This window comes from Pogona vitticeps, chromosome 1 (genome assembly GCF_051106095.1).
Source record: "Pogona vitticeps strain Pit_001003342236 chromosome 1, PviZW2.1, whole genome shotgun sequence".
NCBI lineage: Eukaryota > Metazoa > Chordata > Lepidosauria > Squamata > Agamidae > Pogona > Pogona vitticeps.
In genome coordinates this window covers 308,534,890-308,559,529 of record NC_135783.1, presented here as the reverse complement: position 1 = coordinate 308,559,529, position 24,640 = coordinate 308,534,890, and the positions used below count along the sequence as shown (strand labels likewise).

Here is a 24,640-nt window from a genome sequence, read left to right as displayed (position 1 = left end):
TCGACTATAATTCTCAGAAGCCTTCATCACTAGCCGTGCTGGCCAGGATTTCTGGGAGTTGTATTCAAGAACATCTGGGGACCCAAGGTTGGGAACTACTGCTTTAGGGTATTATGTCCTCTTGAAGTCACTAGCATAAAGACTTCCCCCACCCTAGAACCTCTGAAAATGGTTAACTGTGTCTTTTTTCTAGAACAAGCTTCATGACAGATCTCTTCAAAAGATACTTTCCAGAAAATAGAAGGGAATTGTGATAGAGTACAACTGTTTCCTGAAAGAGGGTGCAAAAGCTTATTGTGCTGGACAATTTCACTCTGGTAGCTCCACTGAAAAGTACTGCATTGGGGGTTATTAAAAAAAGAAAAAAGAAAAGAGTCTGTCTCCCCAAAAGTTCTAAACCACACAGACACTATTTCAAACTTAATGTGTTTATAGAAATAAGTTAAGAATTCACATTTTTTTTCAGAAAAAGAACACTTTTTCTACTAATAACAAAGTCTTCCTTTAAACATGATTTATGTTCTCTCTTTACATTTTTATTTTAAAATGTTTACTTTTTTTTCCTTTTGCCACCGTTAAGAAAGGGCACATGCTAAGCAATGTTAGTATTAGTGACTGAGCCTTGCTTTGCCTTCATGTGAACTCATAACAACTTTTTATATACCCATTTGCTTACATTGCAGTTCAGAATAGTAAATACTGTACATTGTCTGACCTCTGAATGGAAAAATAATTACAAGTTAAAACAGTAATTTTACCTGAGGTCGATAAGGCCATAACACTCACTCTGCTTTCAATTCACATGCTCAATTTTCATCCACTCATTCTTGACTTCGCGAGGAAGGAATAATGACAGGGTACAGGCACTTTATTTTAAAATTCACTCACAAAGTTATTGACAAGCATTTTTCTCTCACAGAAAAGTCTCTGCTGCTTGACCCTTGTGAGCTGTTTACATGAAAAATGCACTTACATCTAGATTAACGATAGCGAAGTCTAATTCCACACAAAAACTTGTAGCAATTTCTTTAGCATGTCTGTGTTTGATATAGGAACAAAAATAGGGATAATTTGCCTCAAATTGCAGTCACTTCAGTCATAATAAAATCTTGCTGAGCACTGTTTGCTTTCAGTACTTTCATTAGGTAAACTGGGGCTGTTATTAAGGTACCAACACATAAATGTTATATTAGCACTTAACAGTAGCATAGTAGTCTCCCTCCAGGAGATGAATTCTAACCTTGTCAATATAATTCTGCTTCCAGTGCTGCGAAACAGTTTGAAAAGATGAATACTCCAGCTTTACAGTGGAGGGGAAAAAAAGTCATGCTCATTCAGGCTTAAAGGCCACTTGGTTGGCCCAAGGTGCTGAGGTACTGTTTAGAAAAGAAGTCTTAAAAAGCTGTCTCAGGTCAAGTCAAGCATTGAGACAAAACTTTCCTACTTTCTTGTACTTGTCTTAGGTTGTTAAATCAATTACTTTGTATTTCTGCTTGCCTTCAACTGCCATTTAGAATACGGCAAGAAACACAGGAGAATTAGGCCATGGCAAAAGTACAATTTCAAACTCAAACAAATGATCATCATTCCATGTGAAAGACCGTGCACCATGCTCCCACATATTCACATTTTACAAAGGCTTCAACCTTTAAAATATGGGTTTGTGTGATGGAGCTTCCAGGGATTACTCCCCACCACCATTGCCAACTGTTAGTTAAAAGCCCCCCAACTGCCCCCCCTTTTAAAGTTGGGGGGGAGTCTGGTTTTGTGGAACAGAAATATCTTATCTAAGAAATTATTTCCAGTCATCATATGTTTGAGGTTAATTTCTTTCATGACTGAATAAATTTTCTCTCACAGTCTAAATGATATGATTGATTCAAGTCATTTCTTGGAATTATGTTACTTAAATGTTAAATGAACGTTACTGACATAACATGGCTGCTGTACAAATGGATGCTTACGAAAAGATAATGCTAGATGTTCGCCGTTTTTTAGAACCCCACCCCTCCTGCCCTTGGTGCCCTCAGGATTAAAATTTACCTCTTTTTCTCCAATGTGAAGACACTGAATGGATTATCCAGAGACTGCAATTGTAATTATATCAATAAAAGGAGAATACACAGCTTCTTCTCATCTCACACCAGTTCAGTGGTGTATGAACGTAAAGTTTGTTAAGACAATGACAGAATGAAGCTGAACCTAGCTAAATCTAAGGTAGTGAAAGGTGACAGGCCCTGAGTGGACTCCAGTGGTTTTTCAGATTCACAAACATGTTCCCAGGCCCATCTGCATTCAGGTCAAGATCTAACTTTCATCAGCTTCACTACTTGGAAAAGACAGAATCATTTTTCATAAATACGAGGGAACAAGAAGGGACATGCTAGATTAGACCAAAGGCCTAGCTAGTTCAGTGCACGGACAATATTGCTGAAGTCACTCTCACTGTTGACACATTTCTTAACCATCTACCCATGAGTAATCCCACTAGCAGGACATGAAGTGCAACAACATTTGCCCTTTTTTGGTCCCCATCAATTCTTATAGAAAGCACATGATCTCTAATACTGGAAGTGATATATAGCTACCCTAACTAGGAACCACTGGAAAGTCTATCCTCCACAGATTTATCTAATCCCCTTGTAAACCTATCCAAGTTAGCAGCCATCACAACACCTTCTGACAGTAAATTCCAGTTTCCAGTTTATGTGATCTGTGAAGAAGTACACTCCTTTATTAGTCCTTCATCTTCTATCGCTCAGTGTCAGTGCATAATATCAGTAAAAAAAATCTATATGTATAACCTGGAACCTGGAAACACAGATGTGAAATATTTCCTCCTGAGTCCTTAGAGAAGTACTATTAATCTGTATACAGCAAGCCAGATGGACTCATGTTCTATTTAGTCTAAGGCAATTCTTTATAGTTTAGTTGGAGATTCTGACCAAGAAGTGATGAGCACACTTTTGTAATGAATTCATTGATTTTGTGTTGCATGCTCTACATGAGATGATACATATGATGACAATATGTTCAAAATAGATTATTCCATGAGTTGCACTGGGTTTTCATTATCGTCTTGACTCTCTGTTCAGACTCAATTCATAAGGGTTTCCTATTTAAATTAACCCAGAGCACTATCCAGAATTGCTGCAGTTCTTAAAGAGCAGGCATGATAAATCCAGTTATTAAATCAATTTACTTATTTTATTTCTACAGTGCCTATCTCCTGGTTTAAGGAGCCAAAGCACCTCACAAATTGTTTAAAAATATGTAAAATTAAAAACATATTGGCTTAAATCCTGTTGTGCAGCCCCTTTTTTCAATGGGAATGATGCCATTGGCAGGGACAGATTGACAATATACTATATAAAGCATCCTTTTGCAATTTCAGAGTCTGAATGGCTTGTATACAATGTTACAAAGTCATGAGCACATAGAAATCACCAAAGGAAGCCTTTAACAATGACAGTCTCAGCTACAAATAATATCATTCCTGTTGCATAGGTCAGCCCAGGCAACAGGATTTTGGCAAAAAATTTACCCTATTAAAACAAAGAAACTTTAATTAATTAGTGTATTAATTAGCATATGAAGTTTCGAAAAAGACAGCTGGAGTTGTTGATTGAAAGAATTTACTGCTGGAGATCTTTCAAAAGCAGAGGTCTAGCATGTTTCACAGGTTAGGGATAGCTATTTCAGTAGATTTGAGTGAAGTTGGAAAAAAATCTTAAATTTGAATGCAATTTAAATAAACTGAAATTAAAATATTATTATTAAGTGTTAAGTCATAATATTCATAATGCACAAACTCTTGAACTTGTGTTTTCACATGAAAACAGTCACCTCAATGAAGTGCTCAGGAAGATCAGTGATAAGGCCTTGATTAGACCAGCTGTCCATGCTGATAACTTCCATATCCAGATTAAAAACAAACAAAAAATAAAAAATGCTGACATTGTAAACACACATTGTTATATTTCATTTACATCTTGAGACATGTTATTGGTAGAAGTGATGCAACCACAAAAGTTCACACTGAAATGTAAGTCTTTCCGATGGCACAATATTTTTGTTTTTATTTTATTTTTTTGCTATGCTTGCACAGATGCACACAGATATTTCTTTGAGAATTCCATGTGTTTGTTGGTCAGAAATGTTGAGCTAATCTCACGTTACCCATGCACAATCTCTCTAAAACCTCTGGATCAATGTCTGGAAGACAGGACTAGGGCCGTGACATTTATTCTATATTGATCAGCCAGCATTTTCAAATGCATCCATAGGAATAGTGCTCAAATAAATGTATAAACTGAAATAAAGTTAGTTAAGCAATAACAGCTTTCTCTCTGTCATACAGCTTGGACCTGACACTATCTTGTTTAGTATAATCACCACTGTTAGAGAGAACTTCATAGCATTTGATTATCAGTTGCACCTACCTTGACAACAGTCTCTCAAAGCACTGAAGCAGCTCCGTCATCTGATTCCTTTGGAATCATTTTCCAGATAATAATTGACTTCACCCAGTTACTCTAAGCTTGGGATTTCTGTTGCTGCCCCACTATAAAAAATGCTCCTTATAAAAACTGTTTCTCTTTTGTGTCCGTTCCCTGAACACTCCCCTTGAACAAGGCACAACATACTTGTGCTAATTTACAAACTATAAATATTTGCAATTTGAAGACCAGTGTTAGGTCCATAATCTCAGCACTGAGAAGTCACTAGATCTAATATTCCAGCTTTAAAGTACATCTTTCATTTACTTAAGACTTTCTGTATTCGTATGTTCAAATAACAACCATAAGAAGTGCAGGCTTTAGTCTTACTTGTTTCATTGCTTGGATTACACAGTCAGCATAGAAGGTTTGTTCCGATGACAAACCCTGCTTTTAACCAACCATTACCTCCACTTTCTTCCTTCCACTTTCCTGTTATATGGCTATTTTGTCCTTGCTGCTCTGAACATAATGGCCATCTCATATACTGTTTGAAATACATTCAATTGTTAGATAATATGTTCAATTATTAGAAGTCCAAAATGCACCACTGGCTAAACTCATCATACATACAGAACAACCTTAGTTCAACAATTGGAGAGTTTATAACACTTAAGATTCATTTTTTAAAAAAGGACTTTAAAGAAGCAAATTTGGTGATTTACCAAAATGAATCAAAGCACTTTTATATAACACCTGCTCTCAAGTATTCAGAAAAATGTTTATCTCTTTGCTCTAACTATTCCATATTTGGATACTGGAAATAGCAGCATAACTAACGACATAATAAAACAGATTACAGAAAATCGGCTGTCAAATCTATAAAGCAGAAAAAATGACAAAACTAAATGACTCCCTCCATTCTTATGTTCTATTCTTAAAATGATAGTCAGTTTAATTGTCCAGTCCTGCAGCTTCTGCTATACTGATGAACTGCTGCTCCCAGAAGGAAATCTCTAATGAAGTCTTTAGTGAAAGAAGGAAAGTGCTGATGTTGTAAATACTGCTCTACACATTCACCCTTGAAATTTGAAATTTACATCTGAATTTTAGATTTGGTTTCGCTTTTGCTTTGAAGAAACAATAATACCTTATTATGAAAACTGCAAAACATGAAAAAGAACAGGTGGCTTACCTGTGACTGCATTTTTGGAGTGGTCATCGGTGAACTCATACCAATGGGCTAACAGCATGTGCACAGTCCATCTCAGAACCTGCCAGAGCTGCATTATTTTGGTGGGAGTTCTGCCCCCTTCCAAGGTGTGGCCTGCCCATTCCATCCCATTCCTTTAGTTCTGGTCTACCATAACAGCAGGGGCATCTGAGAGGGAAGGCATGTGGGTTGTGCGAGTTCACAGATGACCACACAAACAATCACAATTATAGGTAAGCAACTTCTTTTTCTTACTTTCTGTAGAGTCTGTGAATGCATACCAATGGGTGAATAATAGGATTCCTTTAAGGAGGAAGCCAGATGTCACCATAGGATGAATGACAACACCTCCCAGCCAAAATGTGTACTTAGATGAGCTCTCATGCCCAGTTGGTAGTGTCTCATGAAGGTGCCAGGACGGATCCATGTCACTGTTCCACATATATGTAGTAGGGAAATGCCTCTGAAGAAGACTGTTGAGGTAGATATGACTCTAACAGAGTGGCCCCAAACTGATTTGGGAAGTGGAATGTGAGCTAGCTAGTAGCAGAAGTTGATAATATAAACAAGGAAATCTTTGGCAAATCTTTGAGATGAAACTGAAGAACCTTTCTTCTTGGAGGCATAGAAAATGAATAACTACTGTGAACTTGTGTAAAAGTTTTGTCTATGCACATAAAAACTGAAGGTTCTGCGAACATTTAGGGTGTATAAAGAATGTTCAAGAATCAAGAGGTATGGAAGGGGTCACATAAAGAATAAGGAGTGAACCACATTGAGCCATGTGAAAATTGAAGACAACTTTTGTAAGGAAAGTAATATCCAATCAGAGGACCATCTTTATGAAAAGCCAAGAAAGGTGGGTCAGCTTTGAGGACAAGCAAATTCATTCACTTGTCTGGCTGAAGAGAAGATGACTGGTAAGACAAATTTCATAGAGAAGAGTCGAAGATCTGTGGTGGCCATAGGCTTGAAGGATGCTTTAGTGAGTTAGTGAAGAACATGGAACAGATTCCAACTTGGGACAGATTCCAACTTGGAGGATAGGAGAGTTTAGGCAGGAATAGGTTGTTAAGGCATTCAAGGAACTTGAGTAGATGAAGATGGGCCAACCCTTGATTGTCCATCCTGTTCAGGGACACATGTTGAGATGGCAGCTCAGTAAATCCAGAGAAATGACATTGTGAACCACTTTGTTTTCAGAGAGATTACTTGAAGAATGTTGGGCATGGACACAGGACACGGCTGGTCCACTGACATGTTCAATTTGTAGATATAAGACTTGGCTTTCCCCCCCCTCATTTCTGATGGGTCTTGGGGGGTTTGGTTGCTTTTTGGGATTTCCCCCCCACTTCCAATGGGTCCTGCATGCTTCCCTTGTTTTTTCCTTTGTTTTCTTTGCATTTCCGACCTGCCCCCTTTGTTCTCTGTGCATTTCCAATGTGCTCCATTTGTTTTCTGTGCATTTCCAATGGGTCTTGCACATTTGATTGCTTTTCTTTCCCCCCCCCCCCCGCCCACTTCAGCCGGAACGGATTAATTGTGTTTCCAATGAGTCTTGCAGCGATTTTTTTGGTGATATTTTTTCTTCGGCCGGAACTGATTAATTACATTTTAATGCATTCCTATGAGAAATGGTGCTTCAATTTACGACCATTTTGAGTTATGTCCATCTTCTAGAACGGATTATGGTCGTAAATTGAGGTATCACTGTATGTAAAAAAATTGGTTTGGTGGAATGTGAGACACAGAGGCTTGTTTATCTCTTTAAGAAGAAAGGGGGAATAGCCCAGCATCTTGATGCCAACATGTAGGGACATAGAGCAAAGATGATAACCTAGCTGTTTTTATTTTAATTAGAAATTGTAGGTTTATTTATTTATTTATTTGATTTTTACCCCGCCCGTCTAGACCATGTCTACTCGGGGCGGCTTACAAAATAAAACAGAACAGTATAAAAATATATAAAATCATTGTATATCAATATATAAACATTGTAACAGATGGATATGCTCAATGTTTATGCTTTAAAGATACAACTGTATGCTAATGAATCTACAGTGGTGCCTCAACTTGCAAACTTCCCAACATACAAACATTTCAAGTTATGACCAGCTCCAGCCGCAAAATTTTGCTTCGACTTGTGGCTGGAGCTTCAAGTTACAACCGAAAAAAGGCAGGGGGAAAAGGCAGGGAATTCAAATTGCTAATCATTGATATGCAAAGAGGCTGCTTCTTTTGTAGGTCTTTCATCCCAGCAGTTAGAGAGTGTGTGATCGGAGGAGACTTTGGACTGCCTGGTAAGGTAAGGTGCTGCTTTCTGCTTTTTAAAAACTGTTCTGAGTGGGTTTTTCAGCATGGTTTTGGACTGGGCTGGGTGGTGGGATTATGTTTCTATACTGTGATGGATCTTGGGGGTTTGTTTGTTTGTTTGTTTCCCCCATTTCTGATGGGTCTTGGGGAGTTTGCTTGCTTTTTGGGTCCCCCCCATTTCCAATGAGTCTTGCAGGGTTTGCTTGCTTTTTGCTTTGTTGTTTTTGCATTTCCGATGGGTCTTGCATGGTTTGTTTGCTTTCTGCTTTGCTCTTTTTGCATTTCCAATGGGTCATGCACAGTTTGCTTGCTTTTTGCTTTGCTTTTTTTGCATTTCTGAAGGGCCTTGCACAGTTCGTTTGCTTTTCTTTCTTCCCCTCCCCCCTTCGGCCGGAATGGATTTATCGCGTTTCCAATGGGTCTTGCAGTGGTTTTTTTGTGTGATTTTTTTCCTTCGGCTGGAACAGATTAATGCCATTTCAGTGCATTCCTATGGGAAATGGTGCTTCGACTTACGACCATTTCGAGTTATGACCATCTTCTGGAACGGATTACGTTCGTAGGTCGAGGCACCACTGTATTTTCTTTTCTTAATAAAACAAATATAATTCTTCAACAGAGGACTAGTCTTTTGCCACAGCAGGACTATATCTAAATCTAGTGTGGTTTGACAGTGCCCCTCACTCACCATGAGTGGAGACATTCATGGTTACTACGATCGATGGGCATGAACTGGAATCCTTTCCAGAAGTGGGATCTTGCACTCCATCAACTTATTGTGCACCTTAAATGTGTTGGCAGGTAAATATGTGGTGCTTGATTCTCATGACTGCATTTTTCCAAGAAGAGAGAGGAGCATGTGGCTGTTGTAGTGGCAGCAAGGTTGGTACTGGATGGACAGATTGGCTGGGCACAAGGCATGCTGGTAGACAGGGCTATGCTGGTAATGGAAGCCCCATTTGTAGGCATTCTCCCATTGAAACTGGAGTGGCTGATATCAGTAGGGATCAGGCAAGCTGGTGGGTCAAAACCATGATTAGTACTACAGCAGCACCCTGAGCAGCAGTCAGTTCCAATGTCAGCCTCGTGGCTGTCAAGGCCAATGGTGCAATTTGGAATGGTAAAGTATCTGGCATGGTACTGATAGAATCACTGCTGTTGAAATAGGGCAGCTATGGGTGCTTCGATCTTGAGATCAACTCGGTGAGCTCAGTCTCAGTGCTGCTCAGTGGTCGTCATAGTCACGAGCCATTACAGCTTGCCATGGTGTTATTGAGGGCTTCAGTCTCATGTGTAAGAGTGTAGTAATGCCTGCATCATAAGCACTAAATCTTCAGGCTTGACTAGAAACAGAACCATGGGAATAAAAGGAATTGGGCAAAAAGCCCCTCGAAGCAGAACACAATCCTGAATGTGACTATCGGGGTGTGTGATCAAGATGTTGATTGTCTAGTGTTTCCATCTTGTTTAGAAATGATGAGAGGGGAAGCCTGGACATGTTGATTGGACTATTGATCTAGTGGTAGTCTGTCCAATATTTCCACATCCAACTGAGATGTCAGTACTGGTTGTTGATGGTCCTACAGAGCAGGTTATCCCGGAGTAGGAGCTTGTAGCATTATTCCAGAATAAATAGCAGTGATACGGATGTGGACGGGTACAGAAGACAATTTCTGAACTGTAAGCAATGATCCTGATGGGGAGTCTGATAATGAGACCTCTGGCAGTGTAGGAAGGTCTCCCCTCTTCCACCAAACTTTATGCTTCTTTTTCCACTTTTGGGAGGATTCATAGTCTTAAATGGAGGCCTTTTGTTTTGTTGGAAAGGATGATAGAGATGGAATTGCCAGGTGACTTGGACTGGTTGTGGCAATGTCTAGAAGGATGTCGTGTCAGTGCCATGGCTGGTCGCCCTGTTGTTATTTTCTCAAGTAACTGGAATGGATGGACTGGTGGATTAGGAAGTCAGACTCTTAATACCATTCTGTCCCTGAGATTCTTACAGAGTCTGGCCTCTCTATTTTTCTGGCCCTGGCGAGTGAAGGCCTTGCAATGTTTACAGGCCTATGTGTTGGAAGTCTCTTCAGGCATTTGAAGTGGCCATTTGATAAGGGGATTTTTGCAGGGCAAGAGACACACTTCTTAAAAATTTGGGATGTCATGCAATACTGAGAAGCAGGCAGAATTGGGCTGTGAGGGATCTGAAGCCTGAAGGGGAAAGAGATGTTAAAGATGCTAACTAGAGGTGTGTTTTTTAAAATATACTTTATACAATAATTTAATGTCTTACAGTTTGTAGAATGATATATGCAAGGACCTGTCTTTGCAGGATCACTGAGCTGAGGACAATAGAAAACAGAGACATTCCCAGACATCTGCACTGTGTGGCAGAAAAAAGAAATGGAGGGGAACAGGATAGAATGGGCAGACCATATCCTGGAATGGGACGGAGCTCTTGGCAAAAATGCATCACCTCAGTTCTGGAAGGTTCCAAGATGGACTGTGCACATAGCTCATTAGTGAGAATTCATAGAGGCCATGAAGAAGAAATATTTTTTAACTCTGCAAATTTCATTTTTATATATTGCATATCATAAACAAAAACTAGGTATCTCATTGTTATAAACACTTGGAAAAGTTAAGCAGATGTGACTATGAGGCAAATTCATCTATAAAATACCGAAGAGATTTAAACAGCCCATTGATACAGCTGCAAACTTGCTCAGTTCTACTGTGTGAGGCTTTTTCTTCTGCTGTTTTCCTAGTGGAATCTCTACTTTGTAAGCGACAGACCTATTGTTGGTACAGTACTTTGTTCTGAAACTTTAAGCTGGTGCACTCTGTTATCCAGGCAGTGTGAATAAACTACAAATGTATAATTCATAGGCTTATTAATCATGCCAGTGACATAATTAAAACTGCCACTGAAAATTTTCAAAAGCTATAATTCCTTAAGGTAATGTGATCATATCAAATCTTTGTAAATCTACTGAGTCAATATCCATTTTCTTTAATTTTGAAAAGACTGTGTGATAAGGAATCTCAGTCTGGAGGAACAGCAATAAGAATCAAAACCCAGTCAAATAATTATTTTGTTATTTTATAATTATTACTTTATAATGGATAAAATAATTTGAGGATATAATTGTGCTGTAGTGAATAGAGTGATGGACTAGGACTCAGGAGGCCTGGTTTCAGATCCCCGCTCAGCCATGGAAGCTCACTGAGGGAGCAGAATTGGTAAAACCACTCCTTAAATATTCTTTACCTTGAAAACCATATAAGGGTTGCTATTGACTTGACTTGATGGCACATCAAGTCAAGTCACTAGCATTACATTACGTAGAAACACGTAATGTAATGTTATTGTCTTGACTTTAGGTAGAAACATAATGTAGAAATCAAATATGCAGAAACACACTGAATTCTGACCTAGCTGCCACAAAAGTGTCAGGGTTAAAACACAATAAATGGCTGTTAAGAGGAGGCTGTCCTAAGTGCTTGTCATAGCAGCCGCCTCTAAGAAAACCATCCTACAAAGCATCATATTGATTACATTTTCTCCCTGCCTGTGTAACAGTTTAAGACTGTAGACTCACATATACATTTGCAAATAGATTTGGGGAAAAGATTTGTACAACTACTATAAATATAAAGAAATTGCTGCTACAGTGAACATGCTCCAAAAATAATCAACAATGAAGAGAACTGTGTGGTCCTCATACAATTTAATTCTTCCAAAAACCTTTGTTTTATGAATGTGGGATATGGTGCTTCTGTATCCATGATTCAAAAGGCCTTGAAATGGCCCAATATTGCTACACAATGTCGTGTCTGCAGTGCCAGCATGAAAAAGGAAGTCAAAGGTTACATAGCAAAGGGCAGCCTGAATGTTTACAATACCAATGGCAGTAGTCAAGATGGTCTACAGCAGTGGTCCCCAACCTTGGGACTCCAGATGTTCTTGGGCTACAACTCTCAGAAGCCTTCACCACCACCTCTGCTGCCCATGATTTCTGGGAGTTAAATTCAAGAACATCTGGAGACCCAAGTTGGGGGGCTACTGGTCTACAGGATACCCTCTTCTGTTCACTACCATTCACAAAGTGATACCACAGAAGGGAAATTCCCAGGAGCTGACTCCTTTTTCTGTCAGTTAATCACTTCTCACCCAAACACAAAGCAACTAGTGTGAATGGCAGTGACTAGAAGATTATCAATGTATTTGATGTTTTTAAATCAGATGGAGCTCAAGGTGGCTTGGACCTGCACAGGAGTTAAACAGTGTTATTTTTTTTTTAAAAAAATCATAACTTGAAAACCCTTTGCCCAAATATCCCCAAATTTGACACAGAAGAAGAGCATGCCAAATTTGATGCTGATCTCAGGTCTATTTTCATTTTCTATTTTGTTGTTTGGGGCACCCTTATTTTTTGAGTTGGCTTACAAAATTCTGAATACTGCTATCAGAACAATATATTGATGCATGGGAAATGCAAGATAAGGTGATACCTTTATTAGACTATTAAAACAAACAAACAAGGAGACAGACAGACAAACAAAAACAAGCAAGCAGTGTGAACTTTCATTATTAAAAACACTTCTTTAGGCAAGCATAAATATCTTGAGGATGGTGCAGAAATATTTTACACGAGTGTTCCAAAAATTCATGGCAGAGGTCTGCCAGGTATGCTTAAGGTGAGCATGTTCTGGCCACTTCTCCTTTGGTGCCTCCTTTCCATTATGCTGATGGTTTAGGAGAAGCCCTTGCACAACAGCTTAATATATGAAAATTTAGGCCATATGTGAGGGGGCAACAGTGCTGCTCTTCTCTCCACAGAACAAATAAACTAGAGATGTAGTTTAATCTAATACTCTTCTCAGATCTATTTACACAAAATAATATAGCAAATTATGATAATCATTCAACCACAGTACTAAAAACCTAATGCCTAGTGATATTAAATATGTTCAACATAATTCAGATAAACAGTTCATGTCATGTGATTGTAATTTGTTCATTGTGTCAGCTTCTCTAGGGATTCATTTCCTGCCCTCCCTTTTTTTACCCATGTGGATGAAACCACAGAAAGAGCTCCTCCCATATGGTTTTGCAGTATGGAAACAATCCATGCTGAGAAGAATGTGGATAATATACAGCCAGCAGTGACGCGTGATTCCCCCATGTTTTTTTTCCTTCTTTCCTTTTTTTCTCACCAGCACCAACCTCCCAACTCACACCTACTTTTCCTACAAAAAGTAACATTTGCTGCAAAACAAACAAGGAGAAGAACGGAAGGAGAAGACACGAAACCGGGCCTTCTCGGCGGTGGCTCCTCGCCTCTGGAACAATCTCCCTCCGGCGATTCGCGCGGCCCCCATGCTGGGCACCTTTAAAACCCAATTAAAAACATGGCTGTTTATTCAGGCCTTCCCTCCAGCCAACTCTTGATTTTTTCTTACTTTTCCTTATTATTTTTACTGCTGTTCTTGTTTGATTATTATGTATTTGTCTATGTTTTATTATTTGATTTATATTTGGAAGCTGCCTAGAGTGGTCCAGTGGGCCAGATAGGCGGGGTATAAATTAAATAAATAAATAAATAAACAAGTGGGCTCCTGCATCTGGAAGCCACCGTATGCAACAACTCAGATTGTATATAGGCTGCATCCCACTTGCAGTGTTAAAAAGCCAAATACAATTTTTAAACTTTCAAGCTAGAAGAGGTCCTCTGGCCACTTGTGATTTTGCTTCATTCCTCTTAAAAATGCAGATTTTTGGATGTCTATGAGAATGTCTATGTGGGCCTGGAAAAGTGTCCCCCTAAACTTATCAGAGTTGCCCACCAGTGCAATGAGAGACATCAACTTGTTTTGCTTAGAGTGTGTGCCTTTGAATAGGTTTCATACAACCTACCATATTCAATGGGATGTGGTGGCGCTGCGGGCTAAACCGCAGAAGCCTGTGCTGCAGGGCCAGAAGACCAAGCAGTCGTAAGATCGAATCCACGCGACGGAGTGAGCTCCCATCGCTTGTCCCAGCTCCCGCCAACCTAGCGGTTCGAAAGCATGCAAATGCAAGTAGATAAATAGGGACCACTTCGGTGGGAAGGTAACAGCGTTCCGTGTCTAAGTCGCACTGGCCATGTGACCACGGAAGATTGTCTTCGGACAAACGCTGGCTCTATGGCTTGGAAACGGGGATGAGCACCGCCCCCTAGAGTCGAACACGACTGGACAAAAATTGTCAAGGGGAACCTTTACCTTTACCTTTACCATATTCAAAGGCACAACATATTGGCTGAAATCCTGTTCCATAACTTACACCTGTATAAGTCTGACCATGTCATCAGTAGGGGTGATTTTTCAGAAATGAAATGTTTCCTACTTCTGTCACAAGGCTTCCATGTAATCGCTTTCATCCTCAGTAAGTAGGAGGACACAGAGAATGGGATGAAGGAGTCTTTAATCAGTGAAAATTGCCGCAAGTGATAACATTGTGACTTTAGCAATTTTTGGTCATTGCAGACTTCTACTTCCTGTCCCACGGCTTCCTCATAACGAAGAGATTACATGGCAGCCATGGAAGCTTCAAGAGAAAACTACAGTGGTGCCTCGCTTAACGAGCACTTCGTTTAACGACGAATTCGCTTAGCGATGACTTTTTCGGAGCGATCCTGCGCTCCGTTTAACAATGTTCCCTATGGGTGATTTTCACATAGCGATGTTTGGGACCATTCTTCACATAGCAATGACAGTTTGGGTCCCCCTGTTTTGCTTAACGATGGTTTTGACAGCCTCATGTTGGCTGTTTTTTATATGTTTAAAAATGTTTAAAAATGTTTAGAATGCTTGAAATCATAAGTGCACTTAATAAACCCTTTGTTAAACTAATTTGACTTTGTTCTGACTCTTTTTAAATTTGTTGTAATTCCTCCCCCCCAATTGAACTGCATTGAACAGGTTTCAATGCATTTCAATTGGGGAACTGTGTTTCGCTTAGCAATGGTTCCTATGGCAATTTTCGCTTAAGGACGGCAATCCGTTCCCATTGGAACGGATTATCCGGTTTTCAATGCATTTCAATGAGAAACCACGTTTCGCTTAGCGATGTTTTCCCATAGCAATGATTTTTTGGAACCAATTAAAATTGTTAAGTGAGGCACCACTGTAGGGAATGTTTCATTCTTGAAAAAAAATCACCCTTGTTAATAACGTTTTCAGTCTGATGCTGTTTTAGGTTAGGGAACAGGATTTCAGCCACAGTTCAGTAACATTTTTTTTAAAAAAACTCCATTAATTATCACACTGTAAATCACTTCACCATGTTAAAATCAAATCATTGAGGCAGGTTGGTTTTTCACACAGAAAGCTCTGAGAAAGAGTTCAAACTGTGACTTTGAAAACAATGTCATGCTGTTAAGACAGAAATTAAGAAAACTGAAAATTTGTGTAATAGATTATTTTGAGGCATTCTAGAATTGAGTAACTTTCTGTATCTGAATACAGCTGACTGGCTCAACCTTGATTATATTACATGCACACTTGTAATCTTATGTGAACAAGAAAGATCGATACTCAAAAGAAATAAACGTGACAACAATTACACAGTTTTCTGTAATTTTTAGGAATGAATGTGTTTATAAACTGATGGATACACACTTCATTACTCTTGGTAGTAGAGAAAACGTATGTGCTAGACTCTTGCCACTCAGACTTTCAGGAACCCCAGTGACTCAACTCTGAAAACACAAGAAGCAGAAGGCAGCCATCTTACTCATTATGGCCTATATTCTCCCTTGCTGACAGTCTTACATATTTAAACAGCCCTTCATGCCACAAACCCTTTTAAGTATTCTCAGAGCTGCAGAAATAATTTTGGAAGCAAAATATCTAAACAGTAAGCATAATAAAAATGAAACAGGTTAAAGCTTATTAGCAGCGGGGAACAGATGTGGTAAAACTCTTGCCAGCTCCCCTACATTTCTTCCCCAGCAGGGACATTCTATCAAGCTGTGAGTTAGTTCTAGAATATAATGCAGGCTGCTGTTACAGCAATTGCACCTTCCTGTACAGCAGCATTGTAGTAAGAATTCACTTTGATTTTTGATTTTTTCCCCTTTGTAATAATAATGTTTAAGATATTTCCTGCAGAGCTAAATGCAAAGTCAAGTGCTATATGCCAGCTAAGCAAGAGGATATGAAAATATGAAATTGATAAGAAAATAATTGCTATATTGAAAGGTTATTTTCCTTCCTAAAATATAGGTTCCAAAGACAAGATAAGAATAATGATTAAAGTCAAGGTTCCTTGAAATACCATTCAAACATAAATAATTCAATATATCTATTACAATGTGTGGAAAATGATTACTATATAAGGAATAAAGCCATAAATTGATAGCAACATAAAGCACAAGGAATATGATCACAGACTATCAGTCTCTCTAAGTGTTATTCTGTCCAGTTCAAAAACATAGCTAATGTTTTTGAATTTAATTCCATCTAAAGATGGAAGAAGTCTAAGTCAGATGTAAAGGTACACTTAAATTAGAAAAAACAATAATAAAACTTAATCTTTAAAATCTTTCATTGCTATACATCATTGTTTAGATTTATATTCAGGGTGGGAGTTTCATATACAGTGGTGCCTCACTTAACGGGCGCTCCGTTTAGCGACGAAACTGCATAGTGATTAACTTTTTGTGATTGCAAAAGTGATCGCATTGCGATGTTTTAAATGGTTTTTTTTTCACTTTGCGATGATTGGTTTCCTGTTTTGCTTACTGATCATCGCAAAGCGATGATTTTTTAACAGCTGATCGGTGGTTCCAAAATGGCTGCCCGCTGTGTTTTCACACGGATTCCTCGCTTAAGAGGCAGCGAAAATGGCCTCCGTATGGAGGATCTTTGCTTTAAGGTCAGTTTTTGCCCATAGGAACACATTAAACAGGTTTTAATGCATTTCTATGGGCTTTTTAAAATCGCATAGTGATGAAATCGCCTAGCAGCGATTTTTGCTGCACGGATTAACAGCAAAACGTCGCTATGCGAGGCACCACTGTACTTGTTAAGAGAATGTCTTTGGAAGTCTGCTTAAATTTCAATATTTTGCACTCATCTGAATGGAGAGTTGAGTTCTACAAGAAATCTTCATTGCAATCTTAGATTTGTCATAGAAATTTAGAATATAGTAATCATATGCTAATATGTATCTTTGTATCCCAGGATTGAAGCAGATGGCATTACTTTCCTTTCTTTTTAAAAGATGTATGTATATACTGAAGGGAGCCACACCCCTCTGGATGGCACGGAAAGTGGCAGCCATTTGCTTTAGCCTATATTCGATATTATGTCTTTGTCAAAGTAATTCTTGTGTATTTAGAGGAATCATGTTACCAATCAATGTTACCTTTCTCTGTATCACTAGACCCGATGCCTATTATAATTTCTGACTTGTGTAAGTTCAGTTTTAATTACTTCACCATTTTCACATAAATGAGACAGTTTAGCATGAAACCCTTAGTCTTCCAGGATGGGACCACAGGGGTGGCTTACAGTGCAGAAAAGTTCCAGGTTTGGTTTCTGGCAACTCTAGTTGAAAGGATAAGGTAGCAGATGATGGGAAAAGGCTCTGCTCAAGACGTTGGAGTGCCACTGTCAATCAGGGCAGATAATACTGGATTGTATAGACAAATAATTTGACCTGGGGATAAGGCAGCTCCCTTTGTTTCTCCTCCAAAAGAAGGTCCCGGGGAGATTACTAGCAACCCCTCATCATCATCAGTTTCATGCCAGCAAGAAATAACAGCAGTCAAAAGGGATGCCAAGAATGCCTGCCAGGTCCAGTGGTTGTGACAAACACTCCATGCTATCAAAGGCTGCTGAAAGAGCTAATGGGCTCAACCATTTCCCATGTCAATCTCTAGATAGTAGACGCCAACATTTTAATTGCCTAACTTTAGGTAGTGAAAATTAACTGGTGCAGTGTTCTATTCAATATACCTCAGTACAACATTACTCAGTTACGATTACTTAAGAAAGGCTCAGACTTCATAGCACAAACGAAAGGTTCACCTATATGATCATGGGGTACTGTTTTGGAGGGTAACACTGAAGCTCTACAACAAACCTACAACTGTAATCTTAAGACCCACTTGCTTGTGAACAAAGCCTCCATGTGCTTAGTGGGGCATTCTTTCAAGTACTGTAGATATATAAGTGCTGTGCTGCACAGCAAATTTCTATACCTACATCTGTATCTATGTCTACACCTCTTTCTGTATATCTATTGCAAGATATTCTTAATCTTTACAGGCAAACTGGCACACAGAAGAGAGGGAATAAAAAGAAGGAGGCTAAATCACAAATGGAGATCTGACAGAGTGCTGCAAGAATGCATTATACTAGCCAAAAGCATTTATTCTGCTTCACGGATGAAAAAGAAAAACACAGAGTAGTTAAAGTGATTATTCACTGCTGAGCTGGCATACATGTTGCTGGGTCAGTAGTTGGCACTGTGCGCTGTGTGAAAGTTCAAGCAGCATTAAAGTAGCACTAGTTCACATTCAAGTCACTGTAAGTATTTAAGTCACAATGAGGGCAAAAGAAAATGAAGGGTGTATGTGGGGGGGGGGAATCCAAAAACCCTCCCCTACGACTTTGTTTCTCAGATATCCAAAGCCCAATTACTTGGACATAAGCTCCGTGAAACTCATTGAAACTCACAGACTTCCAGGCAGAAGCATTTTAAGAGCAGAGTGCCTGACACTAAGGAATGGAAGGTAAAGGCACAGCTATAATTAAAATAAGTATATTAATAAGCAGATATTGTACACGAAGAATATGACAAATGAAGCAGAAGGAATAAGAGTGTTGAAAGGATAGTTCTTTGCAACTTCTTTCTCCCTTTTGGGCTTGCCTGCAGAGGTTCAGCTATGGAATTCTCCCCCCTCAAAAAAAAAAAAAAAATTGAAGTGCCTGCTCCCTTGCCCCCTCGACAAACCCAGCACAGTCGGGTTGCATGGCCTCTCTTAGCTCTCCACGGCAAATGTTATGCAAATACGCAGCTTCTTTTTACTTATAGTTCTAGACAGCCTCACACTGGCAGAGTCACTGTCTTCCTTCTCCGAAGTCCATGCAATACGTCAATTTCCTTAACAGTTAACTCAGATAGGGAGCCCTTACTGAACTAGAGCCAAAACAGGAATACAGAAAAACAAGGCAAAGGATCAGAATACTCAGTGGAACCCCACTGTTTGCAGAAGTACATAAAAAGAACCACAGCACCCAGCCCGAACAGCCTGATGGGAATGGAGCTCGCTTAATAGCTAAGGAATGCTAAAGCCCTCTTCAGGCATTATACGTAGTCTAAAAGCGGGTAGGGCTGCAATCATGATAGGAAGGGAGGGACACAGGTGGAAGTCCTGCCAATAGGTTGCCCAGATGCCAATCAAACTCTGCACATTCAGTGACAAGGTCTGAAGAGGAAAGTGTCACTGCATTGAGCTGAAAATGCTTACAGTGTTTCTATGACTGGAAATCCTTGCAAGGTGGAGTAATGTGTTTGGCTGAAGACACTGTCCCCACACCTCCAGCAAAGTTACAGCCCTATCTGTTTTAAGATAAGAACAACTGGAGAAGGGCCAAGTTGAATGGAGCACTGTATGCTACCAGGTTAGCTTTGAGGTGAGGAGGAAGTCTCTCAGGGATTTTTATATCCTTGCAAGCCTTATAGCTATCTCAAATCTGCTGACATCTCCCTTTTTATGTCTGGACAGTGCAGTTTTGTGAACATGGGGGGGAAAACTTGGAAGGTGTGTGTGTGTGTGTGTGTGTGTGTGTGTGTGTGTGTGTGTGTGTGTGTGTGTGTGTGTGTGTGTGTGTGTGTGTGTGTGTGTGTGTGTATATATATATACGTATATATATATATATATATATATATATATATATAGAGAGAGAGAGAGAGAGAGAGAGAGAGAGAGAGAGAGAGAGAGAGAGAGAGAGAGAGAGAGAGAGAGAGAGAGAGAATATGTGTCAAAAATCACCACTTATTCTCTTTCATCTGGAGCTACCTCCAAACAGCCCCAATGGGGAATTTCCTGGTTCAGGATCAGTGGCTCGTCCAGGAAGCTATTTAAAGTTCCATGCAGGCAACAGAGCAACCACAGACACAAGAATGACACAAAGAAAGAAGGGGTGCAAATACCCTTCTTTGTGTTCCCTCTAGTCAATTTTTCCCCTGACACATTTATTTGTATAATCATACATATTTTGTACACTTTCCAATTAAGGTTATAGCTAAAGCCATGTATTACACCATTCATTAATTCACTACTCTTTTGGTGCTTATGTTCAGTTATAAATACTTCGATCTATGCAGGTTTTTAAAAGCATACAGCATATTTCACTGCCTTTCCTCTCTAGAATATTTTTGTTTGCTTGTTTGTTTTTAAAAAAGCACGGCCATCTTTTCATGTTTGAATGTTCCACTGTGGGCTAGAATCAAAAGGCACAATAATTCCAGAGGCATCTAGGGTTCCACTAAGTGTGGCCTGTGCTAAATACTTACACTATAATTACCTCACAAGAATATAAAAGATTCATTTAATCCTGACTCCAGGGAAATGAAATTTGCAAAGCACAAGATGTTAAGTCCTGCTATTGCTGCGCTGTTTTGAACACACTGAATGTTCTGTTTCACAGAGTAAAGCTGGGATCAATTCACAACATTTGAATACAACATAGGTCCATAATCCTGATACGGCACAACTGGCAAAAAGGATTACATATTGTTTTTGACTTGAATTTATATAGGACCTTGTAACAGTTTGCTGCAGCATTTTACTATTTTGGGCTTCCCCTAATTACATGACCAACAGCAATAATATAATCGCAAGAGACTTTCTATACAACAGAGAGCAGTGCTGCCCATGCATCCTTAACCTTCTGAGGAGGACATGTTTGAGCAAAAGCAGCCCATATTCTCCGTCAAGAAAACTAATGAAGCAGGTAGTAATTTAAGGCAATGGGATCAGATGTCATAATTTACAAGTGTACATGAACTTGCATCTGTCCATGTGCCTCGAAACAACACAGAAATCATAGGATCTTCGTCATTCTCTACAGAAGTGGTCTCCAACCTTGGGCCTCCATATGTTCTTGGACTTCAACTCCCAGAAATCCTGGCCAGCAGAGGTGGTGGTGAAGGCTTCTGGGAGTTGCAGTCCAAGATCATCTGGAGGGCCAAGGTTGGGGACCACTGCTCTACAGCACCAACTACCACGTAAGAGCTGAGCTGGGTAAGGGGAAATCTCCTTATTAGCACAATTTCTAGACTGCCGTAGAATAATGTCTTAACAATATAGAGAAATAATAAATAATAGTTGTGTACTGTCAAGTTGATCTTGACTTATGGGACCCTTTTCAGGGTTTTCTAGGTAAAGAGTACTCAGGTCTGGTTTACCATTCCCTTCTTATAGGGGCGTTCTGAGACTGTGCAACTTGCCCAAGGGCACACAGGCTGGCTATTCTGGGGGGCACATAACTTCTGGCTCCACAGCCATATACCTTACTCAATGAGTTATCCAGTCAACATAAAGAAGTAAAATTGAAGTAAAACATTTCTTAGCACACAACATCTTTAAAAAGAGTAAAATTTAGAATTGCAACATGTGAAAGGGTGAAACATACAGTGTAATAGACAAACTGCCCTACGGAACAGCAGAAGTGGTAGGAAGGAGTAAGTCAAGGAATTATGACAGAAGAAGCTAATATCTAGAGTAGACGTTGTCTAGAGGGGCGGGGTAAAAATCGAATAAATGAATGAATAAATAAATAAATAGAATCATGATAGAGCTGGAAAGGATCTCAAAGCAGTTGTGAAGGAGATCAGGAGGCAAGTGTGCTGTCTTCAACGTCAAGAGCACCTAGAGAGGACAAAATGAACATAGAGATCTGTCTGGTAGAGGACGGGGAAGGAAAGAAAGGGGAGGAGTTAAATCTATGTGGGAGGAAGGTATAAAAGAGGAGGAAGGAAGGGTTTTTGACACTTTAATAGAAAGAGAGAGAAAGGAGGAGAAATAATTAAAAATAGATAAAGGAGAACGGAAATATGAGCGAGCGAGGGATTTGTTAAAGGACTTTCCGAACCTCAAAGTAGGAGTAGGTTTACTACCTGATCCAGAGATTGTGAAGGAAGGAGAAACCGTATATGAAACTCTAGAATGGACAGTAACAGTGTTTCCACGAGGGCAGGGTTGAGGGAAGAAAGTGATTCGCCCTGGACCGGTTTACAACTCTCCGCTGAAAGAAGGGGACTGGGCACGCCACCTGTGTTGTGGAATTGTGTGTGTGATGCAGAGTGCACACCTGAGAAAGATCACCGACCGCAAACGATTCGGCCCTGCACCGCAGTAAGTGGAACACCAGAAGAAATGAAGTTATGGCCAGTTGCCAGATTTATCTTGTTTTGACCTTGTTGGTCTGAGGTCAGAAACACCGCAAGTTAATAAAGTTGAAGAAAACGTTGTAAAACAGTCTCTGCCTCTTTTTCCCACCAAAACAGAGGAACTGCCAATACTTTCAAAAGAACCCAATCACAGCAGGAACTCTGTAGTTAAACATCATTGAGAGGTGGTCATCTAACCTCTAATTCAGAAACATCAATAAAGGAGATATTAGAAGAGGGAAATCTATGTTGGCTTGGGCATGTCGTGAAAATGGCTGACAACTAGATTCTGAAATATCTCCTGTATGGAGAATTAGTGCAGGGAAAGTGCCCCAGAGAGAGACCACAGCTGTGATACAAGGATATCTGCAAGCGGATCTGAAGGCCTTATGAATAGACCCCAACAGATGGCAAACCCTGACACTTGAGCGTTCAGCCTGGAGGCAGGCCATCACGGCCTCTCCCAATTTGAAGAGACCCTTGTCCAGCAGGCTGAGCAAAGAGGCAGTCCCGGAAGCAGCAAAACCAGGGAGCTGGACAGGGGACAGATTGTATTTGTCTTCAGTGTGGAAAAGATTGTCACTCTCGAATTGGTCTTCTCAGCCACACTAGACATTGTTCCAAGACCTCTATTCAGAGCACATTACCAGAGTCTCTCAAGACTGAAGGATGCTTACTAATGAAGGAGAATTCATCACCATATAAAACAGTCCATTTTACTGTCAAACTGCTTTTACTGTCAAGAAGTCCTTACAAATGTTTAGGGGAAATTTCTTGTAATTTGAATCCATTACTTTGGGTACTAACCTCTAGAGCTAAAGAAAAGAAGCTTGATCCAACCTCTCTATTACAGCTCTTCAAATGTTTGAAATTGGTTATCATACTGCCTCTTGTTCTTGCTTTCTTCAGACTAAATATATTGATATACCTCAATTATTTCTCATATGTTTTTGATTTCTAGACTTTTTGCCACTCTGGTAGTCCTTCTCTGGATATGTCTCAGTTTGTAGCTACTCTTCATAAAGTGCCTTGAACTCAACACAATATTTCAGACAAAGTCTGAACTAAAGAGAATAAAGTAGTATTATTTTTCCCCTTGATTCTGACACAGCGTTTCTGTTGATGCAATCTAACATTTTATTTGTTTCTCGCTTTTTTTGCTGCTGCTGCTGCTGCTGCTATTACTGCTGCATCACACATCATGTTTGCTGTATTTTTCAATCTATAAAATGCTACTTTTTCCTAAAATCATCACCCTAAAAATTGAGGGGCATCTTTTACACAGAAGTAAGCTGAGATAGCTGAGGAGAGAACAAAACAGTACATGCCTTGCCTCTGTAAAAGGCTTCCTTCAGCCACAAGGCTTAGTTTCCTACAGTCAGGAGACTTAGCTTCCTTCAATCACGAGCCTTATGGAACTGACGTCAGCTGATCCTGAACAAACCAACTGGAACACACCTCCTTGGAGGTGGAACCTGTAGGCTCAAGATTCAATAGAGACAAAATGTCCGGCATTCTGAGCCCAGAGACTGAATCCTCAAAGCTATGTTTTCTTAATTCTGGGGTTAGAAAATTGGGGTGGTGGTGGTCTTATTAAGTGGGATGTTATAAATGGCAAAATACGGTAGCTTGTGGTCTACTAAGATCCCTAGGTACTTTTAACATGTTCTACTACTAGCCAGATGCCATCCATCCAACATCTATGCATCTGATTTTCCCACCTACATAAAGACCTCTACAATAGTTCCTGCTGAACTTGCTTTGTTGGTTATGGCCCAGTACTCCAATTTGCTATGGTCAGTTTGAATCCTGGTTCTGTCTTCTAAAGTATTAGCTACCCCGCCCAGCTTGGTACCATCTTCAAATTGTATGACAATGACGTCCATGCCTTTATCCAAGATAAGGAATAACACCAGCTACAGGAAAGAACCCTATAGCACTCTACAGTGGTGCCTCGCTTAATGGGTGCTTCGTTTGACGAAATCGCTAGATGTTGATGTTTTTGCGATCACAAAAGCGATCGCAAAATGATATTCCCTATGGGGAAATGTCACTTTGTGATGATTAGTTCCCTGCTTCGGGAACCGATCATCGCAAAGCAATGATTTTCGGCCAGCTGATCGGCGGTTTCAAAATGGCCACCGGGCAAACAAAATGGCCACCTGCTCTTTTCTGGCACAGATTCCTCGCTGTACAGGCAGCGAAAATAGCCACGCTATGGAGGAT

General features: G+C 39.8%; 1 protein-coding gene across 3 annotated transcripts in view; it reads right to left on the bottom strand.

Annotated features, from left to right (window-relative positions):
* The window catches only part of DPH6 (diphthamine biosynthesis 6), a 335,370-nt gene that overhangs the window by 72,520 nt on the left and 238,210 nt on the right, over positions 1 to 24,640 (bottom strand). The gene's annotated exons all lie outside the window — the stretch shown is intronic.